Below are 12,704 nucleotides of genomic sequence, written 5' to 3' on the forward strand. Positions count from 1 at the left end.
GGATTTTTTCAAAAAAATCTTTTTCTGCCGGTCAAGTTGTTGAGAGCTGAATTCTTTTCCTGTGATAAAAAGCCTTCTGTTTGAACCGCCAAACCTTTCAGGAGAGAGTTTGGAACCGTTTGGCACCATTTTTGAGTGAATTGCCGAAAGTCAGATTTTTTATGAATTTGTGACCCCGGGGCTTAGGGATTTTTTCAAAAAAATCTTTTTCTGCGGGTTAAGTTGTTGAGGACTGATTTCTTGTCCTGTGATAAAAAGCCTTCTCTTTCAACCGCCAAACCTTTCCGGGGATCATTTGGAACCTTTTGGCACAATTTATGAGTGAATTGCCAAAAGTCAGATTTTTTATGAAATTGTGACCCCGGGGCTTAGGATTTTTTCAAAAAAATCTTTTTCTGCCGGTCAAGTTGTTGAGGGCTGATTTCTTTTCCTGTGATAAAAAGCCTTCTGTTTGAACCGCCAAACCTTTCAGGGGAGAGTTTGGAACCGTTTGGCACCATTTTTGAGTGAATTGCCAAAAGTCAGATTTTATATGAAATTGTGACCCCGGGGCTTAGGATTTTTTCAAAAAAATCTTTTTCTGCCAGTTAAGATGTTGAGGGCTGATTTCTTTTCCTGTGATAAAAAGCCTTCTGTTTCAACTGCCAAACCTTTCAGGGGATCATTTCGAACCGTTTGGCACCATTTTTGAGTGAATTGCGAAAAGTAAGATTTTTTATGAAATTGTGACCCCGGGGCTTAGGATTTTTTCAAAAAAATCTTTTTCTGCCGGTTATGTTGTTGAGGGCTGATTTCTTTTCCTGTGATAAAAAGCCTTCTGTTTCAAGCACCAAACCTTTCAGGGGAGAATTTGGAACCTTTTGGCACAATTTTTGAGTGAATTGCCAAAAGTCAGATTTTATATGAAATTGTGACCCCGGGGCTTAGGATTTTTTCAAAAAAATCTTTTTCTGCCAGTTAAGATGTTGAGGGCTGATTTCTTTTCCTGTGATAAAAAGCCTTCTGTTTCAACTGCCAAACCTTTCAGAGGATCATTTGCAACCGTCTGGCACCATTTTTGAGTGAATTGCCGAAAGTCAGGTTTTTTATGAAATTGTGACCCCGGGGCTTAGGATTTTTTCAAAAAAATCTTTTTCTGCCGGTTAAGTTGTTGAGGGTTGATTTCTTTTCCTGTGATAAAAAGCCTTCTGTTTCAACCGCCAAACCTTTCAGGGGAGAATTTGGAACCTTTTGGCACAATTTTTGAGTGAATTGCCAAAAGTCAGTTTTTTTATGATATTGTGACCCCGGGGCTTAGGATTTTTTCAAAAAAATATTTTTCTGCCGGTTAAGTTGTTGAGGGCTGATTTCTTTTCCTGTGATAAAAAGCCTTCTGTTTCAACCGCCAAACCTTTCAGGGGAGAATTTGGAACCTTTTGGCACAATTTTTGAGTCAATTGCGAAAAGTCAGATTTTTTATGAAATTGTGACCCCGGGGCTTAGGATTTTTTCAAAAAAATCTTTTTCTGCCGGTTAAGTTGTCGAGGGCTGATTTCGTGTCCTGTGATAAAAACCCATCTGTTTCGACCGCCAAACCTTTCAGGGGAGAATTTGGAACCGTTTGGCACCATTTTTGAGTCATATGCGAAAAGTCAGGTTTTTTATGAAATTGTGACCCCGGGGCTTAGGATTTTTTCAAAAAAATCTTTTTCTGCCGGTCAAGTTGTTGAGGGCTGAATTCTTTTCCTGTGATAAAAAGCCTTCTGTTTGAACCGCCAAACCTTTCAGGGGAGAGTTTTGAACCGTTTGGCACCATTTTGGAGTGAATTGCCGAAAGTCAGATTTTTTATGAATTTGTGACCCCGGGGCTTAGGGATTTTTTCAAAAAAATCTTTTTCTGCCGGTTAAGTTGTTGAGGACTGATTTCTTGTCCTGTGATAAAAAGCCTTCTCTTTCAACCGCCAAACCTTTCCGGGGATCATTTGGAACCTTTTGGCACAATTTATGAGTGAATTGCCAAAAGTCAGATTTTTTATGAAATTGTGACCCCGGGGCTTAGGATTTTTTCAAAAAAATCTTTTTCTGCCGGTCAAGTTGTTGAGGGCTGAATTCTTTTCCTGTGATAAAAAGCCTTTTGTTTGAACCGCCAAACCTTTCAGGGGAGAGTTTGGAACCGTTTGGCACCATTTTTGAGTGAATTGCCGAAAGTCAGATTTTTTATGAATTTGTGACCCCGGGGCTTAGGGATTTTTTCAAAAAAATCTTTTTCTGCTGGTTAAGTTGTTGAGGACTGATTTCTTGTCCTGTGATAAAAAGCTTTCTCTTTCAACCGCCAAACCTTTCAGGGGGGAATTTGGAACCTTTTGGCACAATTTTTGAGTGAATTGCCAAAAGTCAGATTTTTTATGAAATTGTGACCCCGGAGCTTAGGATTTTTTCAAAAAAATCTTTTTCTGCCGGTTGTGTTGTTGAGGGCTGATTTCTTTTCCTGTGATAAAAAGCCTTCTGTTTCAAGCACCAAACCTTTCAGGGGAGAATTTGGAACCTTTTGGCACAATTTTTGAGTGAATTGCCAAAAGTCAGATTTTATATGAAATTGTGACCCCGGGGCTTAGGATTTTTTCAAAAAAATCTTTTTCTGCCAGTTAAGATGTTGAGGGCTGATTTCTTTTCCTGTGATAAAAAGCCTTCTGTTTCAACTGCCAAACCTTTCAGGGGATCATTTCGAACCGTTTGGCACCATTTTTGAGTGAATTGCCGAAAGTCAGATTTTTTATGAAATTGTGACCCCGGGGCTTAGGGATTTTTTCAAAAAAATCTTTTTCTGCCGGTTAAGTTGTTGAGGGCTGATTTCGTGTCCTGTGATAAAAACCCATCTGTTTCGACCGCCAAACCTTTCAGGGGAGAATTTGGAACCTTTTGGCACAATTTTTAAGTCAATTGCGAAAAGTCAGGTATTTTATGTAATTGTGACCCCGGGGCTTAGGATTTTTTCAAAAAAATCTTTTTCTGCCGGTCAAGTTGTTGAGGGCTGAATTCTTTTCCTGTGATAAAAAGCCTTCTCTTTCAACCGCCAAACCTTTCAGGGGAGAATTTGGAACCTTTTGGCACCATTTTTGAGTGAATTGCCAAAAGTCAGATTTTATATGAAATTGTGACCCCGGGGCTTAGGATTTTTTCAAAAAAATCTTTTTCTGCCGGTTAAGTTGTTGAGGGTTGATTTCTTTTCCTGTGATAAAAAGCCTTCTGTTTCAACCGCCAAACCTTTCAGGGGAGAATTTGGAACCTTTTGGCACAATTTTTGAGTGAATTGCCAAAAGTCAGTTTTTTTATGATATTGTGACCCCGGGGCTTAGGATTTTTTCAAAAAAATATTTTTCTGCTGGTTAAGTTGTTGAGTGCTGATTTCTTTTCCTGTGATAAAAAGCCTTCTGTTTCAACCGCCAAACCTTTCAGGGGATCATTTGGAACCTTTTGGCACAATTTTTGAGTGAATTGCCAAAAGTCAGTTTTTTTATGATATTGTGACCCCGGGGCTTAGGATTTTTTCAAAAAAATCTTTTTCTGCCGGTTAAGTTGTCGAGGGCTGATTTCGTGTCCTGTGATAAAAACCCATCTGTTTCGACCGCCAAACCTTTCAGGGGAGAATTTGGAACCTTTGGGCACAATTTTTAAGTCAATTGCGAAAAGTCAGGTATTTTATGAAATTGTGACCCCGGGGCTTAGGATTTTTTCAAAAAAATCTTTTTCTGCCGGTCAAGTTGTTGAGGGCTGAATTCTTTTCCTGTGATAAAAAGCCTTCTGTTTGAACCGCCAAACCTTTCAGGGGAGAGTTTGGAACCGTTTGGCACCATTTTTGAGTGAATTGCCGAAAGTCAGATTTTTTATGAATTTGTGACCCCGGGGCTTAGGGATTTTTTCAAAAAAATCTTTTTCTGCCGGTTAAGTTGTTGAGGACTGATTTCTTGTCCTGTGATAAAAAGCCTTCTCTTTCAACCGCCAAACCTTTCAGGGGGGAATTTGGAACCTTTTGGCACAATTTTTGAGTGAATTGCCAAAAGTAAGATTTTTTATGAAATTGTGACCCCGGGGCTTAGGATTTTTTCAAAAAAATCTTTTTCTGCCGGTTATGTTGTTGAGGGCTGATTTCTTTTCCTGTGATAAAAAGCCTTCTGTTTCAAGCACCAAACCTTTCAGGGGAGAATTTGGAACCTTTTGGCACAATTTTTGAGTGAATTGCCAAAAGTCAGATTTTATATGAAATTGTGACCCCGGGGCTTAGGATTTTTTCAAAAAAATCTTTTTCTGCCGGTTAAGTTGTCGAGGGCTGATTTCTTCTATTTCCATTCACAAACCTTTCAGAGGATCATTTGCAACCGTCTGGCACCATTTTTGAGTGAATTGCCGAAAGTCAGATTTTTTATGAAATTGTGACCCCGGGGCTTAGGATTTTTTCAAAAAAATCTTTTTCTGCTGGTTAAGTTGTTGAGGGCTGATTTCTTTTCCTGTGATAAAAAGCCTTCTGTTTCAACCGCCAAACCTTTCAGGGGAGCATTTGCAACCGTTTGGCACCATTTTTGAGTAAATTGCCGGAAGTCAGATTTTTTATGAATTTGTGACCCCGGGGCTTAGGGATTTTTTCAAAAAAAATCTTTTTCTGCCGGTTAAGTTGTCGAGGGCTGATTTCTTCTATTTCCATTCCCAAACATTTCAGAGGATCATTTGCAACCGTCTGGCACCATTTTTGAGTGAATTGCCGAAAGTCAGATTTTTTATGAATTTGTGACCCCGGGGCTTAGGATTTTTTCAAAAAAAATTTTTTCTGCCGGTTAAGTTGTTGAGGGTTGATTTCTTTTCCTGTGATAAAAAGCCTTCTCTTTCAACCGCCAAACCTTTCAGGGGAGAACTTGGAACCTTTTGGCACAATTTTTGAGTGAATTGCCAAAAGTCAGATTTTATATGAAATTGTGACCCCGGGGCTTAGGATTTTTTCAAAAAAATCTTTTTCTGCCGGTCAAGTTGTTGAGGGCTGAATGCTTTTCCTGTGATAAAAAGCCTTCTGTTTCAACCGCCAAACCTTTCAGGGGAGCATTTGCAACCGTTTGGCACCATTTTTGAGTGAATTGCCGAAAGTCAGATTTTTTATGAATTTGTGACCCCGGGGCTTAGGATTTTTTCAAAAAAATCTTTTTCTGCCGGTCAAGTTGTTGAGGGCTGAATTCTTTTCCTGTGATAAAAAGCCTTCTGTTTGAACCGCCAAACCTTTCAGGGGAGAGTTTGGAACCGTTTGGCACCATTTTTGAGTGAATTGCCGAAAGTCAGATTTTTTATGAATTCGTGACCCCGGGGCTTAGGGATTTTTTCAAAAAAATCTTTTTCTGCCGGTTAAGTTGTTGAGGACTGATTTCTTGTCCTGTGATAAAAAGCCTTCTCTTTCAACCGCCAAACCTTTCCGGGGATCATTTCGAACCTTTTGGCACAATTTATGAGTGAATTGCCAAAAGTCAGATTTTTTATGAAATTGTGACCCCGGGGCTTAGGATTTTTTCAAAAAAATCTTTTTCTGCCGGTCAAGTTGTTGAGGGCTGAATTCTTTTCCTGTGATAAAAAGCCTTCTGTTTGAACCGCCAAACCTTTCAGGGGAGAGTTTGGAACCGTTTGGCACCATTTTTGAGTGAATTGCCAAAAGTCAGATTTTATATGAAATTGTGACCCGGGGCTTAGGATTTTTTCAAAAAAATCTTTTTCTGCCAGTTAAGATGTTGAGGGCTGATTTCTTTTCCTGTGATAAAAAGCCTTCTGTTTCAACTGCCAAACCTTTCAGGGGATCATTTCGAACCGTTTGGCACCATTTTTGAGTGAATTGCGAAAAGTAAGATTTTTTATGAAATTGTGACCCCGGGGCTTAGGATTTTTTCAAAAAAATCTTTTTCTGCCGGTTATGTTGTTGAGGGCTGATTTCTTTTCCTGTGATAAAAAGCCTTCTGTTTCAAGGACCAAACCTTTCAGGGGAGAATTTGGAACCTTTTGGCACAATTTTTGAGTGAATTGCCAAAAGTCAGATTTTATATGAAATTGTGACCCCGGGGCTTAGGATTTTTTCAAAAAAATCTTTTTCTGCCGGTTAAGTTGTTGAGGGTTGATTTCTTTTCCTGTGATAAAAAGCCTTCTGTTTCAACCGCCAAACCTTTCAGGGGAGAATTTGGAACCTTTTGGCACAATTTTTGAGTGAATTGCCAAAAGTCAGTTTTTTTATGATATTGTGACCCCGGGGCTTAGGATTTTTTCAAAAAAATATTTTTCTGCCGGTTAAGTTGTTGAGGGCTGATTTCTTTTCCTGTGATAAAAAGCCTTCTGTTTCAACCGCCAAACCTTTCAGGGGAGAATTTGGAACCTTTTGGCACAATTTTTGAGTCAATTGCGAAAAGTCAGATTTTTTATGAAATTGTGACCCCGGGGCTTAGGATTTTTTCAAAAAAATCTTTTTCTGCCGGTTAAGTTGTCGAGGGCTGATTTCGTGTCCTGTGATAAAAACCCATCTGTTTCGACCGCCAAACCTTTCAGGGGAGAATTTGGAACCGTTTGGCACCATTTTTGAGTCATATGCGAAAAGTCAGGTTTTTTATGAAATTGTGACCCCGGGGCTTAGGATTTTTTCAAAAAAATCTTTTTCTGCCGGTCAAGTTGTTGAGGGCTGAATTCTTTTCCTGTGATAAAAAGCCTTCTGTTTGAACCGCCAAACCTTTCAGGGGAGAGTTTTGAACCGTTTGGCACCATTTTTGAGTGAATTGCCGAAAGTCAGATTTTTTATGAATTTGTGACCCCGGGGCTTAGGGATTTTTTCAAAAAAATCTTTTTCTGCTGGTTAAGTTGTTGAGGACTGATTTCTTGTCCTGTGATAAAAAGCCTTCTCTTTCAACCGCCAAACCTTTCAGGGGGGAATTTGGAACCTTTTGGCACAATTTTTGAGTGAATTGCCAAAAGTCAGATTTTTTATGAAATTGTGACCCCGGAGCTTAGGATTTTTTCAAAAAAATCTTTTTCTGCCGGTTGTGTTGTTGAGGGCTGATTTCTTTTCCTGTGATAAAAAGCCTTCTGTTTCAAGCACCAAACCTTTCAGGGGAGAATTTGGAACCTTTTGGCACAATTTTTGAGTGAATTGCCAAAAGTCAGATTTTGTATGAAATTGTGACCCCGGGGCTTAGGATTTTTTCAAAAAAATCTTTTTCTGCCAGTTAAGATGTTGAGGGCTGATTTCTTTTCCTGTGATAAAAAGCCTTCTGTTTCAACTGCCAAACCTTTCAGGGGATCATTTCGAACCGTTTGGCACCATTTTTGAGTGAATTGCCGAAAGTCAGATTTTTTATGAAATTGTGACCCCGGGGCTTAGGGGTTTTTTCAAAAAAATCTTTTTCTGCCGGTTAAGTTGTCGAGGGCTGATTTCGTGTCCTGTGATAAAAACCCATCTGTTTCGACCGCCAAACCTTTCAGGGGAGAATTTGGAACCTTTTGGCACAATTTTTGAGTCAATTGCGAAAAGTCAGGTATTTTATGAAATTGTGACCCCGGGGCTTAGGATTTTTTCAAAAAAATCTTTTTCTGCCGGTCAAGTTGTTGAGGGCTGAATTCTTTTCCTGTGATAAAAAGCCTTCTGTTTGAACCGCCAAACCTTTCAGGGGAGAGTTTGGAACCGTTTGGCACCATTTTTGAGTGAATTGCCGAAAGTCAGATTTTTTATGAATTTGTGACCCCGGGGCTTAGGGATTTTTTCAAAAAAATCTTTTTCTGCCGGTTAAGTTGTTGAGGACTGATTTCTTGTCCTGTGATAAAAAGCCTTCTCTTTCAACCGCCAAACCTTTCAGGGGGTATTTGGAACCTTTTGGCACAATTTTTGAGTGAATTGCCAAAAGTAAGAATTTTTATGAAATTGTGACCCCGGGGCTTAGGATTTTTTCAAAAAAATCTTTTTCTGCCGGTTATGTTGTTGAGGGCTGATTTCTTTTCCTGTGATAAAAAGCCTTCTGTTTCAAGCACCAAACCTTTCAGGGGAGCATTTGCAACCGTTTGGCACCATTTTTGAGTAAATTGCCGGAAGTCAGATTTTTTATGAATTTGTGACCCCGGGGCTTAGGGATTTTTTCAAAAAAAATCTTTTTCTGCCGGTTAAGTTGTCGAGGGCTGATTTCTTCTATTTCCATTCCCAAACCTTTCAGAGGATCATTTGCAACCGTCTGGCACCATTTTTGAGTGAATTGCCGAAAGTCAGGTTTTTTATGAAATTGTGACCCCGGGGCTTAGGATTTTTTCAAAAAAATATTTTTCTGCTGGTTAAGTTGTTGAGGGCTGATTTCTTTTCCTGTGATAAAAAGCCTTCTGTTTCAACCGCCAAAACTTTCAGGGGAGCATTTGCAACCGTTTGGCACCATTTTTGAGTGAATTGCCGAAAGTCAGATTTTTTATGAATTTGTGACCCCGGGGCTTAGGGATTTTTTCAAAAAAATCTTTTTCTGCCGGTTAAGTTGTTGAGGTCTGATTTCTTGTCCTGTGATAAAAAGCCTTCTCTTTCAACCGCCAAACCTTTCAGGGGAGAATTTGCAACCTTTTGGCACAATTTTTGAGTGAATTGCCAAAAGTCAGATTTTTTATGAAATTGTGACCCCGGGGCTTAGGATTTTTTCAAAAAAATCTTTTTCTGCCAGTTAAGATGTTGAGGGCTGATTTCTTTTCCTGTGATAAAAAGCCTTCTGTTTCAACTGCCAAACCTTTCAGGGGATCATTTGGAACCGTTTGGCACCATTTTTGAGTGAATTGCCAAAAGTCAGATTTTTTATGAAATTGTGACCCCGGGGATTTGTGATTTTTTTAAAATAAAAATTTCTACCGGTTAACTTGTCGAGAGCTGATTTCTTTTCTTCTGATAAAAAGCCTTCTGTTTCGACCGCCAAACCTTTCAGGGGATCATTTGCAACCGTTTGGCACCATTTTTGAGTGAATTGCCGGAAGACAGATTTTTTATCAATTTGTGACCCCGGGGCTTAGGGATTTTTTTCAAAAAAATCTTTTTCTGCTGGTTAAGTTGTTGAGGGCTGATTTCTTTTCCTGTGATAAAAAGCCTTCTGTTTCAACCGCCAAACCTTTCAGGGGAGAATTTGGAACCGTTTGGCACCATTTTTGAGTGAATTGCCAGAAGTCAGATTTTTTATGAATTTGTGACCCCGGGGCTTAGGATTTTTTCAAAAAAATCTTTTTCTGCTGGTTAAGTTGTTGAGGGCTGATTTCTTTTCCTGTGATAAAAAGCCTTCTGTTTCAACCGCCAAACCTTTCAGGGGAGCATTTGCAACCGTTTGGCACCATTTTTGAGTGAATTGCCGAAAGTCAGATTTTTTATGAATTTGTGACCCCGGGGCTTAGTGATTTTTTCAAAAAAATCTTTTTCTGCCGGTTAAGTTGTTGAGGTCTGATTTCTTGTCCTGTGATAAAAAGCCTTCTGTTTCAACCGCCAAACCTTTCAGGGGATCATTTGGAACCTTTTGGCACAATTTTTGAGTGAATTGCCAAAACTCAGATTTTTTATGAAATTGTGACCCCGGGGCTTAGGATTTTTTCAAAAAAATCTTTTTCTGCCGGTCAAGTTGTTGAGGGCTGATTTCTTTTCCTGTGATAAAAAGCCTTCTGTTTGAACCGCCAAACCTTTCAGGGGAGAGTTTGGAACCGTTTGGCACCATTTTTGAGTGAATTGCCGAAAGTCAGATTTTTTATGAATTCGTGACCCCGGGGCTTAGGGATTTTTTCAAAAAAATCTTTTTCTGCCGGTTAAGTTGTTGAGGACTGATTTCTTGTCCTGTGATAAAAAGCCTTCTCTTTCAACCGCCAAACCTTTCCGGGGATCATTTGGAACCTTTTGGCACAATTTATGAGTGAATTGCCAAAAGTCAGATTTTTTATGAAATTGTGACCCCGGGGCTTAGGATTTTTTCAAAAAAATCTTTTTCTGCCGGTTATGTTGTTGAGGGCTGATTTCTTTTCCTGTGATAAAAAGCCTTCTGTTTCAAGCACCAAACCTTTCAGGGGAGAATTTGGAACCTTTTGGCACAATTTTTGAGTGAATTGCCAAAAGTCAGATTTTATATGAAATTGTGACCCCGGGGCTTAGGATTTTTTCAAAAAAATCTTTTTCTGCCAGTTAAGATGTTGAGGGCTGATTTCTTTTCCTGTGATAAAAAGCCTTCTGTTTCAACTGCCAAACCTTTCAGAGGATCATTTGCAACCGTCTGGCACCATTTTTGAGTGAATTGCCGAAAGTCAGGTTTTTTATGAAATTGTGACCCCGGGGCTTAGGATTTTTTCAAAAAAATCTTTTTCTGCCGGTTAAGTTGTTGAGGGTTGATTTCTTTTCCTGTGATAAAAAGCCTTCTGTTTCAACCGCCAAACCTTTCAGGGGAGAATTTGGAACCTTTTGGCACAATTTTTGAGTGAATTGCCAAAAGTCAGTTTTTTTATGATATTGTGACCCCGGGGCTTAGGATTTTTTCAAAAAAATATTTTTCTGCCGGTTAAGTTGTTGAGGGCTGATTTCTTTTCCTGTGATAAAAAGCCTTCTGTTTCAACCGCCAAACCTTTCAGGGGAGAATTTGGAACCTTTTGGCACAATTTTTGAGTCAATTGCGAAAAGTCAGATTTTTTATGAAATTGTGACCCCGGGGCTTAGGATTTTTTCAAAAAAATCTTTTTCTGCCGGTTAAGTTGTCGAGGGCTGATTTCGTGTCCTGTGATAAAAACCCATCTGTTTCGACCGCCAAACCTTTCAGGGGAGAATTTGGAACCGTTTGGCACCATTTTTGAGTCATATGCGAAAAGTCAGGTTTTTTATGAAATTGTGACCCCGGGGCTTAGGATTTTTTCAAAAAAATCTTTTTCTGCCGGTCAAGTTGTTGAGGGCTGAATTCTTTTCCTGTGATAAAAAGCCTTCTGTTTGAACCGCCAAACCTTTCAGGGGAGAGTTTGGAACCGTTTGGCACCATTTTTGAGTGAATTGCCGAAAGTCAGATTTTTTATGAATTTGTGACCCCGGGGCTTAGGGATTTTTTCAAAAAAATCTTTTTCTGCCGGTTAAGTTGTTGAGGACTGATTTCTTGTCCTGTGATAAAAAGCCTTCTCTTTCAACCGCCAAACCTTTCCGGGGATCATTTGGAACCTTTTGGCACAATTTATGAGTGAATTGCCAAAAGTCAGATTTTTTATGAAATTGTGACCCCGGGGCTTAGGATTTTTTCAAAAAAATCTTTTTCTGCCGGTCAAGTTGTTGAGGGCTGAATTCTTTTCCTGTGATAAAAAGCCTTCTGTTTGAACCGCCAAACCTTTCAGGGGAGAGTTTTGAACCGTTTGGCACCATTTTTGAGTGAATTGCCGAAAGTCAGATTTTTTATGAATTTGTGACCCCGGGGCTTAGGGATTTTTTCAAAAAAATCTTTTTCTGCTGGTTAAGTTGTTGAGGACTGATTTCTTGTCCTGTGATAAAAAGCCTTCTCTTTCAACCGCCAAACCTTTCAGGGGGGAATTTGGAACCTTTTGGCACAATTTTTGAGTGAATTGCCAAAAGTCAGATTTTTTATGAAATTGTGACCCCGGAGCTTAGGATTTTTTCAAAAAAATCTTTTTCTGCCGGTTGTGTTGTTGAGGGCTGATTTCTTTTCCTGTGATAAAAAGCCTTCTGTTTCAAGCACCAAACCTTTCAGGGGAGAATTTGGAACCTTTTGGCACAATTTTTGAGTGAATTGCCAAAAGTCAGATTTTATATGAAATTGTGACCCCGGGGCTTAGGGATTTTTTCAAAAAAATCTTTTTCTGCCAGTTAAGATGTTGAGGGCTGATTTCTTTTCCTGTGATAAAAAGCCTTCTGTTTCAACTGCCAAACCTTTCAGGGGATCATTTCGAACCGTTTGGCACCATTTTTGAGTGAATTGCCGAAAGTCAGATTTTTTATGAAATTGTGACCCCGGGGCTTAGGGATTTTTTCAAAAAAATCTTTTTCTGCCGGTTAAGTTGTCGAGGGCTGATTTCGTGTCCTGTGATAAAAACCCATCTGTTTCGACCGCCAAACCTTTCAGGGGAGAATTTGGAACCTTTTGGCACAATTTTTAAGTCAATTGCGAAAAGTCAGGTATTTTATGAAATTGTGACCCCGGGGCTTAGGATTTTTTCAAAAAAATCTTTTTCTGCCGGTCAAGTTGTTGAGGGCTGAATTCTTTTCCTGTGATAAAAAGCCTTCTGTTTGAACCGCCAAACCTTTCAGGGGAGAGTTTGGAACCGTTTGGCACCATTTTTGAGTGAATTGCCGAAAGTCAGATTTTTTATGAATTTGTGACCCCGGGGCTTAGGGATTTTTTCAAAAAAATCTTTTTCTGCCGGTTAAGTTGTTGAGGACTGATTTCTTGTCCTGTGATAAAAAGCCTTCTCTTTCAACCGCCAAACCTTTCAGGGGGTATTTGGAACCTTTTGGCACAATTTTTGAGTGAATTGCCAAAAGTAAGAATTTTTATGAAATTGTGACCCCGGGGCTTAGGATTTTTTCAAAAAAATCTTTTTCTGCCGGTTATGTTGTTGAGGGCTGATTTCTTTTCCTGTGATAAAAAGCCTTCTGTTTCAAGCACCAAACCTTTCAGGGGAGCATTTGCAACCGTTTGGCACCATTTTTGAGTAAATTGCCGGAAGTCAGATTTTTTATG

Source organism: Podarcis raffonei, chromosome 7 (assembly GCF_027172205.1).
Source record: "Podarcis raffonei isolate rPodRaf1 chromosome 7, rPodRaf1.pri, whole genome shotgun sequence".
Taxonomy (NCBI): domain Eukaryota; kingdom Metazoa; phylum Chordata; class Lepidosauria; order Squamata; family Lacertidae; genus Podarcis; species Podarcis raffonei.